Raw genomic sequence first — 23963 nt, 5'->3', positions numbered from 1 at the left:
ATGTTCGTTTCCTACAGCAAACCTGCCATGGTCTCTTCCATTTGTGCCCTCTTCCCCTGCAATGCAAATGCATCCGGTTTGTCTCTCATCTGCCCCATGGCATCACTCCCACTGGGCTGGGGACCAAAGGCAAAACTTTCGGGACGTACCTGCCCCCCGCAACTAGGGCGCAAGAGAGGCGGCGGAGATGGCAGCCTCCATGGGACAATCCCTGAAAAAACACCCTCCAAGCCACCGAGAATGCTGATCTTGAAAGCAGGCAGACGCACTGCCCCTTCCCCCAGCTGTCGCGCACCCCCCGCTCCACGGAAGGGGAGACCAGCCGCCGGCGCTGCTGCTACAGAGGCAACTGGTCCGGGATGGTCCGAGCTCAAACAAACAGCTGTTTCCAGGGCAGTCTCTGACGCCGACACGGAGGACAGAGTCTCCGACAGCGGCAGAACTGCTGGGGCAGTCAGTGCAGGCGGCGGGGGGGCTGGAGCCGGGGAGGAGCCCTCCTCTGCTGAGCCAGAAGCTGCAGACACGTTTTCGTTGCCTAGCAACAGTGACCCAGGCGCAGGAAGCGCTGTTTCTGCATTCTCAGACGCAGGCGGGGAAGCCGGTGAAGCCATGGGCGGGACTGCCTAGAGAAGCGGAGACTGGATCGCCCGGAGTGGCTGCTGCGCCGGCGGGGCGGGTCTTGGAGGCGGCCGCAGGGGTCCAGCAAGCGGGGGGCCTCGGGGGCCGGTACCACCCCAATCTCTGAGCGGGGCAGGGTCCGAGAGGCCGACTGTAGCGGGCCCATCCACTCCCATCCCCCCAGCGAGGGAGAAGGGCGGGGAAGAGATGGTTCCATCCACACATGGCCCGGAGAAAAAGTAAAAAGAACTTCTTCGCGCGGCAAAGTTTCTTCCCCCCCATTGCGAAGCAGGGGGGGCTGGGAAGCAGAATCTCATCCCCCACCGGGTCTTCTCCCGCTGAATTTGGGGGGAACGGAGCCAACCCATAGCAGTTAGAAATCCATGGAAAAACAGCTGCTCTCCATTTCAAAATTGGGAAGAGCTTTCTAAATGCCGGGTAGACAGGAGGGAAGTTGCCCCCCTGACCCCAAATGAATCGGAAGATAGAGTCCATGCATTCCCACACGAAAACATCCAAAGCATATAGGACATCAGTAAAGAACCCAAAAAGCTTTGCCCATCAAAAGAACTCATAGAGATCTGTTTTTGACAAGAAAAGTCCATCCTCTACACCCCATCTTTGCCAGAGGGCAATGAGATTCTCCTCTGAAGGAGAGAACTGAACCTCTTCCTCCAAGGGGTGTGACCCCCATATAAACAGCCACAAATTTCTGAGGGCTGGTTCATCAGGAAGGGAAAAGCCAAAAGTACCTCTTGAAAGAGTCCAGCAAGCTCTGGCTCGCTCCATGGTTCTGCTGCTCTTTCCAAACATATTTCCTGAATATTTACCAGAAGAAGGTTCACTTGTGGCCGGCCTTGGCTGTGAACCCGGTCCAAATCAGGATCTTCAGTTCTTCAGCTCCTGGCTTAATCCACTTCTGTGGTCACTTCAAAGCAACCATCACATGCTACACATACAGGATTTTACCCAGTGCAGCAATTTTGCTCCTCTGGTCTTATCAAATTAATTTTTGCTCTGACACGTCGGGTCACCAAATATTACAGTGACCTGATGAGGGTCTTCAGGGGGAGAGAGAGACGGAATCTTGGTTCATGATCAGAATGCTGGATTTATTGATATATGATATATAATATATTATTACTATACTAAAAGGAATAAAGAGAGAAGTTGCAGAGGCTTGCTAAGCTAAGAGTAGCATAGGAAAGAATGAATAACAAAGTTCTGTGTCCAGCAGAAAGCAAGGACAAACTCTTCTGTGAGTGGTCAGCAAATCTAAACACTCACAGAAGCCCAATCACCGCTGCACCTGTTGCATTCCACAGCAGCTGATAATAATTGTTTACATTCTCTTTCTGGGGCCTCAGCATCCCAGAAGATGAACAAATCCCAAAGAAAGGATTTCTATGAAAAAATGTCTGTGACAGGGTTGGGCACAAGGGGGTCTGCTACCACTTGTCACAGGATTACAGCACGTGGGAGCAGGGTCAGGAACAGTGCTCTGAACTCGGGGCCTCCCTGGCCATTGCCAAGGATGAGGAGGCCATGGTGAGTGAGGGGCTGCAGGCGGTGTGGGGTGGCTGAGGGCAGCCTGGGGGCACTCCTGGGCCGGCCTTGGTGCTCGTAGGGCCGGGGTTGCAGCCCTGGGCCGTGGCGTTGCAGGGAAGGAGCCCCGGCGTGCGGGGGCAGCCCCGGGCACGTGTCCCCCCGAGGGGCCGGGACAGCTCTCACTCCTCTCTCCTGGGCAGGATTTGCTCTTCCGCCTCTGCGGGAACGGTGATTTCTGGCTCGGGCTGCGCAGACGGGGCGAGCGCCTGCACTGGGGGGAGGGACGGCAGCAGCTACAGCTCCCGGTGAGTGCTGGGGAGCCGGGCAGGGCCTGGGGGCACAGGGGCACAAGGACTTCCCCTGGCAGCCAGCGCTGCCTCTGCTCCTCCTTGCAGGGTTCCTGTCCTCGGCCGTTCCCAGTGCATGTACCTGGCCGACAAGAGGTTGAGGAGTGGGAACTGCTCCAATGAGCAGCTGTATGTCTGCAGCAAGGCCCAAGCTCCCCTGTAACAGGGGCTGCACAAAGGACCTTCTCCATGCTGGGCAGTGCCAGCTTCACCTCTGAGCCCAGCACAGCGCTCTCCTTCCTCAGCTGCATTGCACTTCCTCTCAGGGTCACCTCAGTGCCACTTCATCCCCAGTGCCAGCGCTGGGCTGGGGCTGCAAAGGAAAAGTCTCTGCAATACATCCTGCCACCAATGCTGCCTGCAGTGAGGGCATTGCCCTCATGACACAATAAGCTCCAATGGGAAATTCAAATTCCCCTGTGCTCTTGGAATTCATCGTAAACTAGTGGCCAAAATGGAACATTTTTGGACTGTCTTCGGAAGAGGAAGAAGAACCGCTGACACATGCTGAGGAGGAATCCCACTATTGGCATCAGGCACCTGTCTGTGAAGAAGGCTCTGCTGTCTGCCTGTCTGTCTATCTGTCTGTCTGCAAAGGATCTGACTGTCCTCCTGTGGAAGGAATCCCAGGCTGGAGCAGGACAAGGATTTCTCTCTCAGAGGGAGAAGCAGCGACATGACATGATGTGACTGTAACCCCCCCATCCTTCTGTGCCACTGTGTGTGGAGGATGGAGGGAGGGAACTGGGGAGAAAGTGAAGCCCAGGAAGGAGACAACAGTGTCAGGAAGGTGCATTTTTAGGATTTGGTATACATCTCATTCTCTTGTTCTGATTTGGATGATAAAAATTCTAATAAATGTAATTCCCTAGTCTGGACCTGTTAGGCCCATGATGGGTGAGAGATCTCTGGCTGCCTCTCTTGAGAGCCCCGAGCCTTTCCTGCTGTGTTCTATTGCCTGCCCAGGGGCAGGAGCAGAGGCTCAGAGCACTTCTGCTGGCCCCGGGCACCTGGCCTGGCCCAGCCCAGCCCAAGAATCCCTGCCAGCATTCCCTGCACCATTACCCAGCCCCACGGCGGCTGCGGGTCTGCGGGCAGGTGGCTCCAGGAGTTCAGAGTGGGCAAAATGGGAGCGAGGGACAGGAAGCAGCTGGTGCCAGTGGGGGAAATGGCTTTGCTGGAGCTGGCAGGGAGAGGAGGAGGAGGGAGAAAGTGCTGCAAAGTTAAGGGGAGAGAAAGGGGGACAAGGTGGTGGGGATGGCCATGGGGCAGGTGGGCATTTTGCTTTCCAGCTCTATGGGAGGAAACAAAAGAGCTGTCAAATGCATGCAGGAAAAGAGGGGAGAAATAGCAGGTGTTGGAAATCTCTGACAATTGGGATTCATTTGATCTGCCTAAACTGCAAAAGCCAACAGTCTGTGTGCACCACCAGTGTTGTGATGGGCCTTGCCCTGCCCCTGCCCTGGCTGCAGCAGCCGCCTGTTGGGACGGGCCCTGTTCTGTAAATGAGCTGCACCCAGGGACCATTGGGGCAGTGCTGGTTAAAAAGTAAAGCACATAAAAGGGTGGGAAGTGTGAAGGCAATAAAATAGAATGGTATAAGAAAAAATGATAACAGAACTGCACCAGGAATGGCCACTGACTGCTGTCACTAAAAGAGCTGCACTGAGGGACGGCCACACGTTTCCGTTCCCACACAGAAATGGTGGCACTTGCCTTCTTAATAACCATCAGTGGCATTTCCAAGGACAGCAGGTACACTCAGACATGTCCAGAATCATCATTACAGGGGCAAAACTGGGGTTTGCATCACGTATGACAAACATCAGGAAGAGCAGAGCAGCAGAAATAGGGATTTCCCACCGGCCTCCCAGGGAGAACAGTATCAGCACAGGGACAGAAAATGCTGATATAACATCCTTTCCCACTGCTCCCTGTGCTCAGCCGGAGGTAGCATCCTTTAGCTTGTGCTCTTCAGTGGGTTTACCCATGGAAATACTGCAGAGGGACGCGGAAGATTTACTAGCATGTTAAAAAGAAGTTGTAAACCAGGAAGGATGACATTTGGGATAGGGACACAAGCAAATTCACACATCATATGACAGTTCAATATGGCTGCTGTGAGTATGCAGCATGGAGGACAGCTAGATTAAACTAGAATAGATTCCAAAACTGTTTCGCCTTAAAACTGCAGGTAAGGTTAATAACCCTCACCAATTAAAAAAAAAAAAAAGGAAATCTGCTCAGAACTAATTTGGATCACCATCCCTGCAGCCATTGGGTATCACGACTCCTTTTCCCCACCAAACTACAAAGGCTTTCCTGGAAATCTCTCATTTTCTGCTTCCTACCTGTAACAGTGCTCAAGTGACCTGTGTGATCTCTCTGAATGAACTGAGCTTTCCCTTCACAGCAGCTCTGCTCTTCACTTCCAGCCTCGTGCCCTTGGCAATTTCCATCAGGCAGCGTTGGCCTTCTGTAGGAGAGGCTCTGTTCCAAACATGCCCACTTTGCAGCAGTACCCCACGATGGGATGTTCTCCTGCCTGGACTAATCCCTTTGCTTCTCAGCTCCAGCTGGAGCCCACAAACCTGGCAGTTGTTCAGGAGCCTCTGCCATGGCACGGCCCCACCCAGCTGATTCCCAGCCTGGCAGCACAGTGGGCACACATTCCCAGCCCTGGCCGTTGTTTCCATCCCGCTGCAAGGAGCCCAGTTGTTCCCCAGTGTTCCTGCAGGAATCCAGGCCCAGGAGTCTGTGGGGTTTGCAGGGGCTTTCTTGGGGGTACCTGGGGGTGTCTGTGGGATTTGGGAGGGGGGCCTGAGCTCTGGGGGTGTCTCTGGGACTCCTGCTCTTTTCCCCTCATATTTCCATTTTTTTTCCTCTCATGTTTTGCACCTTTTTCTCCTCACCTTTCTAGAGCTTTCCTGCTTCCTAAATGCCATCTTATTGCGGGAGAAAGGGTAGATATAAGTCCAATTGTGTCAGGAACCTACGTCTTATAAAAGGAACCCACTAGGCCGCAGCAAAATATCCAAATATGGATAACATTGTAACCAGACCAGTGAAGAGATTTTTGCTTTTATTTCCAGCACAGCAGTCTCAAAATACAAAATGGAGACATGACAGCTCACTGATCCACACCAAAATGTCCTCTCCGGGAGAGCTGATACAGAAATACATAAAATCATCTCATTCTAGATTTCAGCCAATCACACACAGAAAACACGTATTGACAAGCATTCTATCCAATCTTATAAAACATACGTAATCGTAGCTAAAACAAAGACTGGTTCATAAGAGACAAAGAACAGAGTTCTATTCATGCTAACCTCTAAAGATATACATTAAATAACCTGGTTGCCATCCTAAAGCCAATTCTACAGAGGCCTATTGTTATTTGTCACGTCTACTGCTTGGGAAACTTTTCTGCTGTAACAGAACTTCAGCCTGAGGCCTACAAACTTTTTTTAACCATTTTAACCATTTCCCAAAAACTCTCTAACTTTATGGATTCCAAAACCACCTTTTCACCATTATGCCATCTCCATTTTTTCACTCTTCCCCCCTTTTCCTGCTGCTATTTTCCCCCCATTTTGCTGCTTTTTTCCTGTTTTTTCAGCCCTTCCCCCCCTGTTTTTTGCTGCAATTTTCTCAATTTTTGCCCCTTTTTCCCCTCCATTTTTTTCTTCTGTCCTTTTTTTTGCTACCTGTTTTTGAGACCTTCTTTTCCACCCCTTTTCTACCAACTTTTCTTCCACCTTTTTTTTTGCTGCCCTTTGTGCCTCTTTTTTTCCAGCCTGTGTGGCCCCTCCATATAAATCCCTCAAATGATGGAATCAGTGGGGGTTTCTACCAATTTCAACCCTAAAAATAAGGCACAATAGAGATACCTTGTCAATTTAAAGATGATGAAAATTGAAGGTTTTATCTCATTTCAAACCCACAAATACCATCATAAAGAGTGTTCCCTGATCTATTTCAGCAAGAATATGGGGATTCCTCATCCGTTGACAGCCCTGAAATAATGGCCAAGGCAGGGTTTCTTTCCATTGATACCCTCAGCATTGCAGGTGAATGGGGATTCCCTCAGTTGAAACACAGACTAAAAGGGAAAATTAACCAGTTAAACAACTCCAGAATACACTTGGACAGAAATCCATTGAAAGGGAACCCCACACACCACTTGTCTTCCCTAATTAATTCCATCAGGCTTTCTTCACTAAAAACACTCTCAGAATTAAAAGTGGAGATGCCTTGTGTGTTACCTCAAAGCAGAGGAAGAGGCAGCATGGAAATGCTTCTTCTTCCATGGCAAACTCTCCTGGGAGCACTCCCAGAGCCTTGCAGGGCTCCACTGGGAAGCTGCTGAACAAATGGAAAGAGTTGGGATGAGCAGAGCCCCAGAGAAATCCAAGCCCCACTGATGGAAAAGTCAGATTATCCAAGCAGCAACAGCAGCTGGAGTGTTTGCAAAAGAGCAGCTTTGTTCTGAACCTCATCTTAGGAGTTCTCCTCATGCACTAAGGGAGTCCCTCCATCTATTTGGACCTTTTCTATAGCACAGGCCACACAGCAGTTCAATGTGATCATGTTCTTCAACTCAATTATGTTTTTTAAAGTATCTAAACTTGATCTAGCTACTCATCAGTGGAGAATTTTATGTATTTTCAGTGTAAATTTCCTTTCCTGGTCAAACACCAACCCTTCCCAAGGTTCAAGTACCTCTGTTTTCCACCACTAACTGCTCAGTGGCTTTCTCTCAATTAGAAAATCTCTGTTAACTTCATTTTTCCACCACAGATTTGTCTGTCTCCCTCACCTCTCAAGCTTGAAATGTAGCAGAACCTTCTTCATACTTCCCAGCTCTTGCTGTCCATCTCTAATCCCTGTCCAACCTGCCAGTGCTCTCCCTGAACTGCTGACAAAGGAAATTACACAACATCAGTGCAGGACAACTCATTCATTGCTGAATGAAAAAGAAATAAAGAGAAATTAAGAAGCTGATTTGGACTCAGCAGGACTGCACTGTTGGTGTCTATACATCAAGAATTTCTACGTATTTTATTTCAAATTCATCTTGTTGAAACCAAAGCTGTCATATTTAAAATAGATTGTTCATTCCACATGAAAGCAACATGCTGCTTGCCTTCCAGCCACATTTTCACTAAAAAAAAAACAAAACTGCTCAGCCTGGGCTCACATCATGCCAGCAGTAGCTGTATATCAACATTCAGCAGTAATGGAATTCATTCAGAAAATGACCAATTACAAAAATACTTTCACTTCAAGAACTGATACTGCACTGAGAAAGTTATGCATACCTTCAAAAATTCAGTAATCAAGTTGTATTTCTTGTTTTATTGTAAAAAAAATAAAAAATATTTCTGGCCAATATTTACACATTTGATCCAATTACTCTTCCTGCAATGTGGTATTTCCCCACCTGCCCCTGAAGGCAGCAGCATTTTCAGAACAAGAACTGCTCCCCAGATATTGAACCCACTCAGCAATGGGTAAAAGAACATTTTAGAAACGTGGCAAATTGGATCACTGAATGGAAAAACAGGAGAGAGGTTTTCTAATAAAACAAAACATCATTTGAGTCATGTATTCAACATCATTTTCCAGTTTTCTGGAATTGTGCTAGCACTGGGAAAATCTCATTTCCACCCAAGACAGTGTGCAAACAGAAGCTTTTGAAGGTAAATTCACTCTGCTGAAGTGACACAGAATGAACAGAATGCTCCAAATTAAAACCTTTGGCCTCTTCTTCCACATCCTGTTCGTGTGTCTGTGCTCCATCTCCCCAGCAGCCATGTCTTGTGCAAAGGCTCGCCTCCCTGCCTTGCTCAGCTGCCAGGGAGCTCTGTGCTCTCAGGTAAATTCACCCCCAGGCTCTGTCAAATGTTCCAGCTGGGTCCTGCCAGGCCAGCCTGGGCACTGTAGGACTCGAGCAGCTTTGCCACCAGGTTCATGTCCACAGCCAGGGCTGCCAGCTCAGCAGCCTCAGCTCCACAATCAGGGCCAGCACTCTCACATGGGGCTGCTCCAACAGAACTTGCCTGCACGGAGTACAAAGAGAAAGCTTTATCAAATTGCATGAGCAGATTTAAGGGGGAAAAAAGGCAAACCACAGGAGAAAAGAAACAACAATTCTGCAGCCAACAAAGTCCAGTACACTCCTGAGTCCTGACAGACAGGAATTCAGACACCAAATGCTCATGACAACTGAAAATCACCACTCTCCATTACCCACATTAAGTTCCAAGAGAAGGACACAAAGTGTTGCTGATTCTTGGCTCTGCTTCCTGTGGGAGAAAACTACTACAGGAACTCACAAGTGAAGCTGCAGCTGCTTGCCCTACTACTGAAAATAGGGAGAAGATGGGCAAACTAAAACTAAGCCTTAGAAAAGATGGGCAAATTCCAAGCTTAGGTAAGCTTTAGTTTATAAAAAATGTATGATGGTGCAGGTCCAGCACACTTTGCTTGCATGTGGGAAGGTTCCAATCCCATTACTCAGAATGGCCACTTGCAGCACATTTCCTGCTTGGAAATTACTGCTGCAAATCAGAGCTCAAGGCACACTCACCCCTCTCTTGGGGCTGCTGAAACTTTTCCCAACGTTGCTCTGTGCCAGCTCATGGTCCATCTCCTTCATGTACGCCTTGAGACTGCCCACGAGCTCCTCAGGAGACACCTTCTGCTCCTGCCTTCCATTCCCAGCATCCAGCTCTTCATCATCCTCAGCTGAGAACCGAAACTCCTCCTCTTCATCCAGATCATCATAATCCAGCTCCTCTGAGTCTGCCCCTGCACATGATTTGGTGTCAGTACTACAGCAAAGAAATCAGTGCTGGCATCTGTTTCAAAGAAAGAAGCAATCTCACCTAAAATTCTGTCCAGGCCTTTTGTAAAAGAATCCACATCAAAGGTAACATGGGATTCATCAGATGACCTGAAACATAAAAATATTTTTAAGCAAATGAAGCTTCTATGCTTGCATAAGCCTGACACAGGCACAAGCCATATTGATTTCTCTCAAGCCAGGACTGAAGCTGGGACATATGGATGAGACATCAAACAGTGAGTGGAAGAATACTTGGCAGAAAAAGAGAAAAATTGTGAAGACCACAAAATCCAACTGAGGGACAGAGAGCAGCTGAGCTTGCAGCATTTGAACCTGCACCAGTGCCAGAGTGGCACCAAACTGATTTAAAGCAAGTACAGGTTCACTGCTCTGCCTTTGCTTCAGGCCCTGCTCAGCACAGCACCTTCAAACTCTGATTCTCTGCATCACAGAACCAACCACAGGGCTGCAGCACAGTGCAACATTCCACACCAGACCCAAACTCCAGGTGCTACTACCATGGCATTTCTGCTCCTTCCTGCGTGGAGACTTTGGACACAAAAGCCTTCATGCTCTCAGCAACTGTTTCCAAGTCATAGTTTTGCTCCTCCTCCTTTGGGGAAGGAAGGGACTCATTTCTTGTCTCCTTCAGCATCTGATCCAGAGCACCTGGTGTAATATCCAGCCAGCTGTCATCTGAAAGGACACAGCACAGATCTGTTACTCTGCACAAGCCTGCTGGCCCACAGGCCCAAACCAGCTGACTGATAGGACTGCAACCATCCTGCAGCTCAGTTCTGCAGTTCAGTTCTTGTGCTGGTCCGGGGTCACACACAGCAAAGGCAGAGAGAGGCTGAGAAGAACTGAGTGCAGATTTCTTGTCACTACTTAAAAACTCTGCTTTGCAGAGCTCACATTAAGAGAGACCATTCTAGTCACTGAGAAGCCTTTGGCCACTGAGTGGAGGAAGAAAGGCTTACTCTAAACTGGGAGAGCCAATCCAGTGTTTAGTCTTAAGGAAGGCTGGATTTGCTCTCCCTTCACAGCTGTCAGCATTGCCCCTCTCCCCCCACAAATAATCATCTGTAATAGGAATAATTCCCCCATCCAGCTCACCATCCTCTGCAGGAAGATAAGCTGCTTCTCTCCCAATTCCTTCAGATCAATGGGGGTTGTCTGTAGTAGTGGGGAAGTAGCAGAGCACTACACAGAGTATTAGCTAAAACAGGACACAGTCAGTCCCTGCAATTCCCAGCTGATGGCTCCAAAGCCCATTGGTCGTGGCTCTTTTCCGTTACATTTAATTTGCCTTGGTTTATATGAAGATTACCAGATCCCAACCAGCACAGTCTGTAAACTGAAAAAAATAACAGTCAAGATATTATGACCTGCCAAAGCTTCAGATATTTCTGTAGTGATTTACTTTTTGGATTTGATCTCCCAGAGAAATCCACAGCCAGCTCCTTGAGCAAAGGAGACAGATTACTCTGTATTCATTATTCACTGGTACTGCTTTTCAATGAAACTTTTCTACACTTTCTACAGTCAACCAAGCAAAAATTGCTTTGCAGTCACCACTTGGAATCCACTTGGAAGAGCTCAGCATTTCACAAAACCAAGATAAAAGAGTTACTCAAGCCAGAACTTCTCCCAGTGGAGCATTCCAGAGGAATTAGTACTTGTATGTCCTGGCCACAGCTTCCATGTTCAATGAGCAGTGGAGAAAAGGGTTCAGGTGTTTGTAACAAGCATTTAAAAGGGCACTTACAGGATTTGTAGGGTATATGACACTCATGAATTTCAAGTAGCTCTCACATTTCTGGCACTGCAACAGATTGCTGGAAGTGATCTTCTGCCATGTGCAACAGTTCCAGGTACTTGGCTGATCCTTCCATTTCTCCCTATTGAATGCAAGTCACAGGCATGAAGCCAAACAATTCTCCCTCCCCTTTCTTCTTCCCAGTCAGGCTTCCTAAGGATGACTGTTGGTCACACAGAAATGCTGAGAGAACCAGAACAACTAAAACCTCTTGGCCATCTACACTTGGAACTCAATAAAGCAAAGGGGCATTCCTGTATATGGAGTATATAAAAGGATATTAACCTAAGAATCTCAATAAAGTTGTCCAATTTTATAACCTTCAAGTAAGTAGTCAATTTATGTCCCATTTATTAACTCCAAAGAAGTAGTCAAAGATATCTTTAAAAAAAAAACCCACAAAACCTCACTAAAACCCCCAGAACCCACAAAAACCACAAACACATAAAAATTACACTTGCATGGGCCCAGATAGGTCTATGGTGTTATGTATGGATCTTGAAGAATATTGAATTCTAGAGGGGTGGAAATGAAATGTAAACCAGTGAAATCAGTTACACCTCACACAATCACATATGGGGGTTTTCTTCACTCAAGTGTATTTCTCCCCTTGCTTTAGATGAATGAATCAATCCCCACATCCTACTTTTTCCTTTTTAATTTCCAAAATAAATTCCTTACAAAGGGCAGGAAACTGCACATTTAAACACATAATTCATTTCACACAAGATAAGGATTCAAGCTCTGGTCCCACTGCAACGCCTCACACAATTTCAAGGGTTAAAATGTATTTTCCTTGGCATATTTAAAAGCCACAGACACTGAAATACTCACAGACCTTGAAATAATCCTTCTCCTTCAAGCTCCTGAGCAATCTCTCCCACAGAAGACTGCTTAACACACTTCTCTTGGCATCAGGAGCCACTTTACTGCTCTTGGAGCACAACATTTCAAAGCCATGAGCCTGCAGACAAAAGATGCAACAACAAGAGGTTCTCAAGGTGTCACAGACTTTGCTCACAGCTTTCTGGACAAGCAGGCAACTTCCAGACAAGGACCCATTCCCTGGACATGCATGAACCAAGGCCAAAATGCCCCAGGAATCATTACCAGCTTCATGCCCAGCTCACAGGCTCTGTACTGAGGATGAGCTGGGGCTGGCAGGGTGTATCCACTGCGTCTGTCTGGAACAAACTGCTGCTGCACCAGCTGTGCACATAAACACCGAGTGAAAGTCACCTGCAACAGCCAGAGCAGAAACAAACACTCCCTGCAGCGGGACTGGGCTGGGGACAGCCAGCAAGCTCCCTCCAGGTTACCAGAGTGGCTTTGGAGGCACCCATATTACAGGCAGTGCCTGAGACTGCATTCAAAATATATCTTAGAAAGATTTTTCTGATAAATTGCTTTTCAGGCTTCATAAAGTTTGTTCCAAATTGAAATCTCCAAGAAAATATAAACTTCTGTCATTCTAAATTTATTAGGAAAAATCCTTGATATTCTGGAAAATCCCTATTTGAATTGGCACAAGTTTCATTAAATGTATCTTCTTTCCTTAACAACAATAACACCACGTCTCTCTTCAGCTAGAGAAGTGCTTCAGGAGAACCAGCATAGCCTAACTGCTTCAGAACATCACAGGCATTAAAAGCAGCATTTCAGGTGTCACATGCGACCTCTGCTGGTTCCTGAACCTAAGAAAAGCCCTGAATGCAACGTTCTCAACTCCCTCACTCTTTCTGTTCCCTCAAACAAGAGGAAAGATGAGCCTGACACTCCAGGTACACACTTACAACCCAATTTGGTCTTGTGTTCCAGCCCTTTTAAGAATCTTGGAGTAGGGGCAATTTTTTGCTACTGACCAAATTAATGATCTCCATTCTTATCCATGGCCATTAGCAGCCATCCATATCCAGGTGAAGGTGTCTGCTCATTATTTCACCTGTACTAGACAAAGCCTGTGTCCTTACATAGACAGCAACACTCCAGCCCAGAGCATTCCCTACCCCCAGGGACACTTCTGAATCTATGTCTGCTGGGGTTTTTTTAACAGTCATAAACTCATAGAAAGTCTAAGGTTAGAAGGGACCTTAAAGAGCCACTAGCCCAGGCTGCTCCAAGCCCCATCCAACCTGCCCTTGGACACTTCCAACGTGTCTGGGATGGGGAAACACCTCCAAGGATGGGCCATGGTAAGACAGGACCTTCAGAGCACAGACACTGCCCCTTGGCAGCCCTCCCACTAAAGCAGCTCAGCAGCACCCGCCTTACCTGGCTGCCAGCCCCGGCAACTCCCTGCTGATCTCCCGCAGCAGCTACACAATGAACCACTCATCCTCCACGTTATCCCCGAACTCCGTGGTGCCGCCCAAGTGCGCCGGGATCTCGCCTGCACGGGCCACAGACAGGAGAGGCGGCTCAGCAACGCCGTGCCCAGCAACAGATTGTCCACACGGGCTGCGGAGTCTCCCTCACTGTGGATATCCCAGACCCTGCTGACAGAATCTTGTGTCCTGTGCTCGGGGATGGCACTGCTGCAGCAGGGAGGTGGCACCAGATGCCTCACTGGGTTAACCCGTGCTGTGACAGCGAGAGTCTGGGAACCCGCCGCGTCCCCCCTCACACGCTCCCGGTTCCAGCCCGCCGGGTCCCCCTCACACGCCACAGTTCCCGCTCACGCGCTCCCGGTTCCCCCTCACACGCTCCCGGTTCCCCCTCACATGTCCGTGGTTCCCCGCCGCCGGATCCCCCTCACACTCTCCCGGTACTCCCTCACTCTCTCCCGGTTCCCCGCTGCCGGATCCCCCTCACACTCTCCCGGTTCCCAGCCGCCGGCTCCCCCTCCCAGTCTCCCCGGCTCCGGGCGCTCCTCCCGCCGCGCCTCCCGGCCCGCTCTCGGCTCACCGCGGCCCGGCACGTAGTGCAGGCGGAACGGCTTCCGCTGCCACACGCAGGCGGCCAGGAGCGGGGCCAAGCGCACCAGGGCCAGCTCAGCACAGCGCCGCAGCAGCGCCTCGCCGCCCGGGCCCGCCGCCGCCGCCAACAGGAGTTTATAGTAGAAGCACTTAGTATAGTTCAAGATAATGTGCCTTTAGCTTTCAGTTGTATACAAGCACAGTTATGGATGCAGGCAACAGCAGCTCTGATCATACGAGAAAAGGGTTAAGGTAATTTTCCAGCTGAAATTCGGAGAATTGTTTGGGATAATGCAATTGATTTTGAAAGGAAGTTTCAATCCTGGTGGGCTATGGTGAATTTCACCTATAATCCTGTTTCTAATGTGGCCACTGCCTTTGTGCTTACCATACATAATGCCACTGTTTATGTTATCCATCCCATCATTGCCCTAAGATTAAACCATGAAAAAACAATACCCTTTAGAACATAGAGTGTGGGCATGAAAGATGAATGAAAAGTGGGAGACAGTAAACTTAGAATCCTGCATTACTAGAGAGCAGATGGGATTCATTCGTGAAAGCAATACTATTTATGCCCAGGATGTGTGTTTAGACACTGAACAGAGTATTTGCCACTTTGAAATTCATCCAGTCACTGACCAGAAAACTATGCTCGTATATACTGAAAAAGGGTGTGTATGCTTGAGAACTGCCTGTTCTGCTGTAAAAATTTATAGCAATGATGTTATTTTGTCTAGTAGAAATAATTCTAATTTCTGTATTTGTAATTTTGTTAAGATTATCGAGTGTGATTTTTTGTACTCAGCCCCAGTGACATCCCACCAGCTGGTTAAAACCAATTACACAATGTAACTCATATTATCACCTACCCCTATTGGGATGGACCCTACATTAGTAAAACAATTAATTAAGCACCAAGACCTATTGGAAATCTTGAAGGAAATCCAAGAAAGTGGAAAGAAAACCTTAATTACTATCCAACATGATACAAAAGAAATAACTAGAATTCTGCAAAGAATAGAACAAAATGCAGATCATCACTGGTGGGATGTGGTCTTTAGGTGGTCACCAACTACGAATAGAATTCTTAAGAAGTTGTGTTATCCTACTGTAGTTTTGTTAATATTAGTTAGAATAAGTTCAGGATTATCCATTATCAAACGTACATGGTAAAGCACTAAAGTACATTCCTGAACTGTATGCATATGTATTTGAGAGGGGGATAAAAGGAGATCTGAAGTTCTCAGAGGTACGCATGCTTTTTTGAGGAGAGTTTTCTCCGCATGTGTCCTGCGCCGTAAATAAACATACCGAGCTTTACAACTTTTATAAAGTTGTGAGGTTTCTTCTTTTCTCCACAAAACAATTCATGGCAGGTGTATCTTAGTGGTGAGTACAGAGACCAACTCAGTCTTGCCTTCTGGTTCCTGTTGTATTAAAAGACAGCTGAGCAATGAAAGAGGTCTGGGGTGCCTTTCTTGCCCCCACCTTGCCATGCCTATGGGATTGCTGCCCACAGCAGGGCTATGGAATCTTCTTGGTGGTGAACACAGGGGCCAACCTGGTATTGCCCTCTATTTCTTGTTTCACTCTACTTGTTGGTCCTTAAGGAAACTGCCCCAACACCTCTGATGGTTCCCTGTGTACTTCCCCTCAACAGATGCTTGTGATTCTCATTTATTAAAACAGGACAATTACATCAATAAATGATACAATTCAAACTCCCCACCCAAAGTGTTAAACAATCTTCAAGCTGGTGGAAGCTCAACTCCACTTTTTTTACATCTTCAGTCTTTGGTTCTCTCTCACCTGCTCTGCATGTTACAGTCTATTCTTTGGGTTCTCTCACCAGCCTTTAATTCTGTTGCCATGAGTCCCTCTCGCTCTGGGGTTGGCACAGCCCATTCAGCTCTTAGGTAGAATGATCCTTCCAAGCCAAAGGGATTTCTGAAGCTGTCCTAACCTGCAGCCCCTGGGTGCCTTCAGGCCATCCATCCAAAAGGAAAAGTGACTTCTGGACCCTGAGAGACCCAGTGATCTGTTGGCAGCAGAAATCAGGAATGGAGAAGGTGATTCCAGCTCTGCTGGGTGCTGTTCCTCCCCATTAGACAGGAGAGGATCAAGCACATTCCATCAGCCTTTGCTTCCTCAGGGCATGAAATCCCTGAGGAGACAAGGCCACCTCAGGGCCATCAGATCCCACCTGAGAGAAGGAAATGCTAAAAACCTCACCATGGTCTCAGCCACTAAAATGAGGAACTTTTCTTGTGGGTTCCCAATACCATTTCCAACAAAGCCCAGCTGGTGTTGAAAATTGCATTCACATTCAGGGGGCAAAACCAATAAGGAGTCACAGACATCTGAGGCAAAATGAGGGTTCCATAAAAGTAAAATTTCTCTTTGTTTTCAACAGAGGCAGATTTTCATCTTTTAAGCCCAAATCTTCTCTGACACACAAAAGAACATTAAATAGAGAAACACTTCAGTTCCAACTTAAAACATTTGTTTTTTTGGCAATTCTGTTTTTACATGAAGTGTGGCTGGATGAACACTTTAATGCACACAAATACTAAGACTACTATTACAAACTGCAAAAATTACTGTAATATTACAACTAGACAAGTTTACAAACTTTCCACAGGAATGGCTGAGCCTATTGGGGGGGAGCACCAGGAAATGAGTTCACTAGTGATTGACCAGCAGCAAAATCACTACACAGGGCACTGTAAGACTCGGCTTTTTCAGAGAGAGGAGGGAGGAGCAGAATCTTACCAAAGCTTTGCCAACTTTGTGTCCTCTCACAGAGAATAAAACAAAAGTGACTACACTGTTATGAATGAGGTCCCTGTATGTCTAATTTAATAAACCACAAAATTAGAATTTAGCACCAATTTTAATTGAGCAGCAATTTTATATAAAATAATACAATCAAATATAATCAAGCAGATACAAAATAATTTGGCAGTGGTTTGGATAAAGCATAAGCAAAACCGATCGATCGGGGTACGGGGAGCATTTTTCTCACCCTACCTCACCTACAAAAGGCAAAGGGATCCAAACACAACTTATATACTATATGCTAACACATACTCATAAATAATTTCCTGTAAATGCCATCCTGTTTTCGATTATTTAAATCTATGTCACTGCACTGGACAGTGCATGCTCCGCCTGTTGCTGAGCAGTCTTTTGGCCTTTTAGGGGTCTCTTCAGAGGCAGGCTCACCATCTTCCTCACTGCCCTCTGAATAACCAGGTTGGGCATGTGCGTTAAACTTTGTGCTATACAAGTCAGCATTATGTTCCAACTAAGCTGTATTATTTCATAGATAAGACTGGTATTTCAGATTCAATACTTGGAATCATCCCAGCTTTGCTCATCCCAAGACCAATTCTGTTAGAGGATATTGTTTATCTCAGTACTCCATCCTGTATCCTACTTTCTAATGAACATCTGAAAACATCTGTTTCATTACTCTAATTACATATCCTTCTCCTCTATTACTTTTAAAAGATATTTTCTAAAATATCAATATAGTTAGAATTGTTAGCATAAATCATATTCATTTAGCACAATTTCTCCCATTTTCTCTTTTGATCATATTGATTCATGCTTTTTATTAAAAGAGTGGATCTCAGTATCTTCTACATCCCCAAAAATTCAGGTTTTCACATTCCCTCATTTCTCTTTTTGATTAAATTTAATATGTGGTATTTTCACTTACACAACGCAGGAGATAAAAAATAGTCTAGGCAACAATTCCAATAATGAGCCCAGCTAGTATAAGCCATCAGATTTCCCCAAAGGGGTTCCAACTTTTACACAGGTACAATTTGCTTCTTTGATCAACACTTTTTCATTGTTTTTTGGTTTTAGACAGCATTTTGATGTGTTGTATTTTTCACAAACTCCTCCTTTTTCAGCCATTGGATAGTCCAAGGCCAATCTGCTCTGATAGACTGTTACTAGCAGGTGCCTGCTTTGTTGGGTGGCTGTTTTGTTCCAACTGATCTCAATTACCTTTTGCAGTCTTATCAAATGATTTAATGTATAGTTTGGGGTTCTATATTCCCTGGATCTGTTTTGAGCCCAAATAGACAGATCATAAAAGCTTATGATCCTTTCTGTGTGCCATTTATTTTCACTCCATTTACAGCTTCCACTAATCAAAAGGTTTAGGTTTGCCTTGTTATTGCCCATGGCTTTATCAAGTGGAGCTTTCTCCAGTGGATTTCCCTTGGACCAGGGCAGGGTGCAGGAGGCGGGTTGGATAACTCCTAACCTACAGGTCCCTTTCCATCTCTGGGGTAACTGACTGTACACTCGCTGTCCACAAATCCAATATAGCTCATCAGGGGCCTTCCATGTTCTACTTATATGGTCTGGTTGGTTCCAATAGGGATCTATATTTTCTATGGAGTGGTAAGGGCCAGCTACGGAACTATTATACCAGCACAGATGAATTTGATTGTCCCACTTGCAATTGTTTCTCTTTGTTGTTCTCCAATACCCATTGGTTTTGTTTGGCCACCAGGTCATAGTTCTATTATCTGAATTTACAATTAAGGTAGATTCACAGGGGGCATGTCCCACCTCTTTGGTATAGTTCTTTCCTTCTCAAGTTATACAAACTGCTCCAATTACCTGGTGACTTAAAGTCCACCCTTCAGACCATTTTATTTTCTCAGAAATTTGGGTGTAATTCCCTTTTAAAATGTGTTCTGGAGCTAGACCTTTGCCCCTCCAGAACCATCTTTCAGCCATTTGAGTTCCTCCACAAATCCAACCTTGATAAATCCAATTTGGCTGTGGTTTTTTGCATTAAGACTACAAAAAGATTTCTACCTGAGGTTGGCAAATCCCAGTCGCTGTCTTGCTGCCTTCATTGGTTATACAACACCCTTGTATTTTTCCCTTTATTCTTACCTTGCTGGTTTAGTTCTGAATTTCCCCACTCTTCTCTTTTTGGGAAACAAAGGAATTCTCCCTCTGTGAGGCCATCTGGGCTGGAAGGTGTCTATTGGCCCAATCCTAGATTAACTCCCCCCCAATAGGCTCAGCCATTCCTGTGGAAAGTTTGTAAACTTGTCTAGTTGTAATATTCAGCATCAGCACAGTGATGTACTGCATAAACAATCACTGAATTGTGGCTGTCCCACATGAGTTGGTAGCATTTATTGCAGGGGTTGCAGCTGCACAGGGTACCAGGATACACGTCAGGAGCAGGTACCTCAGGAGTCTGGACTCTCCACCTCTCTCAAGGTCCCTCGGGCTGCAGCCAAGGGCTGAGATTGTCTTCTCAGTAGTGGAGTTTGTGTCCTGGAACCTCATTGCTGATACCATTTCTGCTGAGCCAATCTCCACTCTTACGCCTTGGATACAATGATTACAGAACAGGATCCCATTTCTGTGTGCACCCCTCAGATACAATGATTATAGCACAGGATACTATTTCTGGGTGCACCCCTCAATACAATGATTACAGCACAGGATACTATTTTCTGTGTAGCCCACCTGGGTGCAAGGATGATGGCACAGGATCCTTACAGTCTGGAGGCACAGTCGTGTCGCTTTCCCTGGGTTAATTGACAATTCTTTTTTTTTTTTTTTTTTGTAATAAATGGGGCTTTGGATATGTGCCAACCACAGGAAATGTTTTAACACTCTTTTCTATAAAACAAATACTAAAATGATTTTGTTAAGCAATGCAGAAAAAGATTGTTATAAGATCTAACTTACTGTTTGCTTTGCACTCTGACGGGGATAATTACTAAATAATATTTGCCACCTGTAAACACACTTGCAATGCCAATCTGTAGCAGAAACAAATCTATGGTGTGACTCATAAATTTCCTTCCCCCAACAGCTGTCAGTGATAACACAATTATCTATCACAGAATGGCACACTTGCTCGCTTGCCTGTTCATAGGCTATTACAGCTAAAACTTGTTGGTCTCTGTTTTCTATTAATTGAGCAGCTACATGAAGTGTTCTATCTCTATTACTTAAAGGTGTTCCTATAGAATCACTGAAAAGGCATGCTATTGTAAGTTGGTCACGTAAGTGATTCAAGCAGGTTAAACAAAGCAGTTGATTTTCCTCTTGTTCTATTTTGGTTCCCTTCCCCCACGAGTTAAACTGTACAGACAATACAAGCCCACGGGGGACAGCCTAGGCCATGCCCAGCACATGTCCAGTGGTCTGTTTCTTTCTGGACCTCTGTTGCTGGCAATAGTCCCTGATACCAGTGTCTCAGGAGATGCTGAATTCGTTCTTTGTGATGTTTTTCAGCCTCCAAACACAGTGGGGTTACTCACCCCAATGACTCCAGAATTGATGGCAAGCTGGTGGTTGAGCAAAGGTTAAAATTTCATCTACAAAATTGCCAAGTTTTTCATCTGTAGTCAAGCTGTTTGTACGTTCCAACTGAGCTCACTACTGTATGACTTACCAGTGTGTTTGTGCTCCAGACACAACCCTGATGGTGGATAACCCCTGTGGCAATGTTTATACAACCTCTCCTTACAATAGTCACATTCAAGTAACAAGTGTAAGCAAGTAGTTAGAAGCTTACCATCAGTAGCTTGTATAAAAAAAAAACTCTGGGTGACATAAACTATACATTTTAGCCACCCTTTGGAACACATTGCACATTTTCTCTTTGCTATAACACATAATTACCTTGACAAAGAAACAAATCACGCATATCAAACACTCAGAAGCTTAGTTTGGCCAAACTACATAAAACATACATTCATTACTATAAAAACTTTTACCCCAAATAATTTGGTTTTATCATTTCAAATTCTAATCCAAATCTTGGAATAATAGGCTTCAACAAAATTTTGGCTGCTGTTTGAGCTGTAGCCTGAGCTGCAGGGACTGCTTCTACCCACTGAGTCAATTAATAGATATTTCCACCTGCCCACTCTGGGTAATTGGTAAAATCAATCTGGATCCTTTTGAATGGCCTATATACTATATGGCAGCCCCCAGAAGGATGAGTCCTCAACACCTTTTTGTTCACTTTTTAACGTGTAAGACATCCCTGAGTAATTTGTTTCCTGATTTCAAATATTCCTATATACCCATAAAATTTTTAAAAATGATCACAAAGTGCTTGTCCTTGTGAGGACCAATTCTTCATGTTATCCAGGGCTCTTTTGGTGTTGCAGTCCTCATTAAATACAGTCCCTGACACCCTTAGTCCACCTGAAACCTCTTTTTATCCTGCTTCCTTTTCCTGCAAAATTTCCACAGGTGTCCCATCTCATGGTAATAGAAACAGTCTATTTCTTGACTCAGAAATAGAAATGAGTCAAGACATGACTCATAGAAATGTCTTGAGTCATTAGGGGTAGAATTTAGATTACCCTGATGTCTCTATTCTTTTGTGAACCCTTCTGCATTTTCCTCATTGATTTAAAATCTTCTCTCCCTCTACTCCTTTCCCTTCCCCTATGCTTGACCCTCATATGTTGAGACTGTTTTGCAGATTGAGGAGTTCTTGCTAGACAGTGACCATATTCAGCCCATGCACAATCCACCCTGCTTGTACTAATGGACAATGGACACATTCACAAACAATGAAAAATGGACATATTCAGAAATGGGGTCGGTATATTCTTGAAAAAGATAAAAAAAGAAGAGTCATCAGGACTCAGCAAGTTTGTCAGCAAGCTTGGGAAAGTGAGAGAAAAGTGAGTCATGGGTGGACCAGATGACCACAGCAAGATGTGTGAAAAATTAGATGATCCAATCAGCATTCCAATTTAGGCGTGTGAACAGCCAGGATTAACCAATCGTGTATTAGCTAGAGACACATGGACAGTAGAGATTTATTATAAAGAGAGTCTTTTTAGGGGTAATAAATTTGGCTTCACTGGATTATATTGATTATGGTGGTAAGTCCCTGAACATCAGCATCCTGCATTTCTGGTGGAGAACACGGGCAGGCCCAATGCTGAAGCACTAAAGGGACTCGAGGTCGGCAATTTGGCTGCTGTGCAGGGGATCAGAGCCAACCCTCGAGGAGCGGAGAAGCCGTCAAAAGTACCCTCACTGCCCCAGGGAGAGGAAAATGTTGCTGGAGCTCCAGTCGCAGACGACTTGAATCTCGCCCTGATCAAGGTGAGCCGCCGGGGAGGAGATGGGGTCTGAACATGAAACGGAAGGTGTTCAGAAACTCCTCCAACATATCCTCTTGAAGAGAGAACAAAAGTATGATGCTTCCAATTTGAAGGGACTATTACACTGGGCTTGGGACCATAATCTCATAGGAGGAGCAGAGGTTGCTTTTGAGATTTCGACATGGGAAGTTGTGGGGTGGATGTTGTGGGACTGTATTGCATCTGGCGGGAGTGAGGCAAAACAGGTGTCTAAATATGCTACTGTGTGGCAAATTATCTTTGAAGTGTTACAAGCCTTAAAGGCAGAGAGGAAAGCTGCTGCTGCGGCTTGTGCAGCCCTTGCCTCTGAGTCAGAACAGCCTCAGGCATTTCTGACAACTTCAGTTCAGCAACAGTTTTCTACCACCTTAGATATTCCCTCTCGCAGCCCACAGCCCCTCTGCTCAGAATTGAGCATTACACCGACTGCTCCTCCAGCTCAGAGTGGGAATGAGGAAGCTGCTGCCTCCTTGTGGGGGTCAGCCTGCAGAACAAAGGACAGTTGTACTCAGAGTGAAGAAACTGTTGATAACATAAGTTAGAAACTAAACATGCTGTAAGTGAAAAGGATAAGGAAGGAGATGTTATTATGAATAATATTTCTATCAAAGAGGATTTAAAATCTTTAGTGGACAATTTGCAGAGATTGGTAATTCAACAAAAGGATTCAGTTGTCCCCAAAAGAGACTATTCTTTTGAGAAAATGGACTTGCCAATGATAGTAGATTCAGACAGACAACCAGGAAAGCAGTTACCACTCTCTCAGTTTGTCTCTGAGCCAGCATTTGAGCCGGTTAAACAAAATCCTCCCTCTCATGCTGTAAAAAATGTGAAATTAGAGTTGGAATGTGACCCTGAAATAGAAGCAGCTCAGAAATGAAAGTGGAAGGGAGTTATTACAGAAGCTATTCTAGAAGGGACTTTTCTCTCAAATGATGTAGAGGCATTTCCTGTAGTGACTAACGCTGCAGGTAGAGTTTGGGAACCTTTCAACTGGAAGATTTTAGAAAGGTTAAGAGATGCAATTTCACAATTTGGTTTAAAATCCCAACTTGCACAGTCACTTCTGCAGTATATTCTGCAGTGTATTTTTGCATCTAACACATTAATTGTATACCCTAATAAGACTTATAATGCTACCCCATCAGCAGGTGATGTTTCATAAAAGCTGGGAGGAGAAGTGTGCTCAGGAAGCAGCAAGACCTAGAGTGCAGGGTGATCCTCTGTATGGTTTAACAGCACAGAAGTTACTTGGCCAAGGGCCCTGGGCTACTGCCACTGCCCAGGCTAGGAGCATTGATCAAGTCTTACAGATGAGCCAACAACTGGCATATAATGCTATCCTTGCACTTGCAGATGGGTTACACACTAAGTCTTTTACACAGATTTGCCAAGGAATGAATGAGGACTCTGATAAATTTTAGACAGATTGCATGAAGCTATTTATGATCATCCTGATTTGGATTCAGACACAAAGGTACAATTGTTTAATATGCTTGTTTTTGACAATGCTAATGATAAAACTCGGCAGATTTTGGGAACATTAAAGAAGGGAGCTGATGTTTCAGAAATGCTGGAACGTATGGCTAGAACTACAGAGAGAGAAAAAGCAGCCTATGTAGCTGCTGCAGTCCAGGATGCAGTAAAACCATTGCTTTCTAAACTGTAAAAGAGCTGAAGGAAAGAACATGA

At 45.7% G+C, this 23963-nt stretch overlaps 1 pseudogene; it reads right to left on the bottom strand.

Moving 5' to 3' along the window:
* Positions 1–5646: 5646 nt before the first annotated feature.
* Positions 5647–17367, bottom strand: LOC131561366 (protein ecdysoneless homolog; annotated as a pseudogene).
* Positions 17368–23963: the final 6596 nt, after the last annotated feature.

This window comes from Ammospiza caudacuta, chromosome 9, assembly GCF_027887145.1.
Source record: "Ammospiza caudacuta isolate bAmmCau1 chromosome 9, bAmmCau1.pri, whole genome shotgun sequence".
Lineage (NCBI taxonomy): Eukaryota > Metazoa > Chordata > Aves > Passeriformes > Passerellidae > Ammospiza > Ammospiza caudacuta.
Note: the sequence above shows the minus strand (reverse complement) of the source record. Positions and strands in the feature narration are given on the sequence as shown.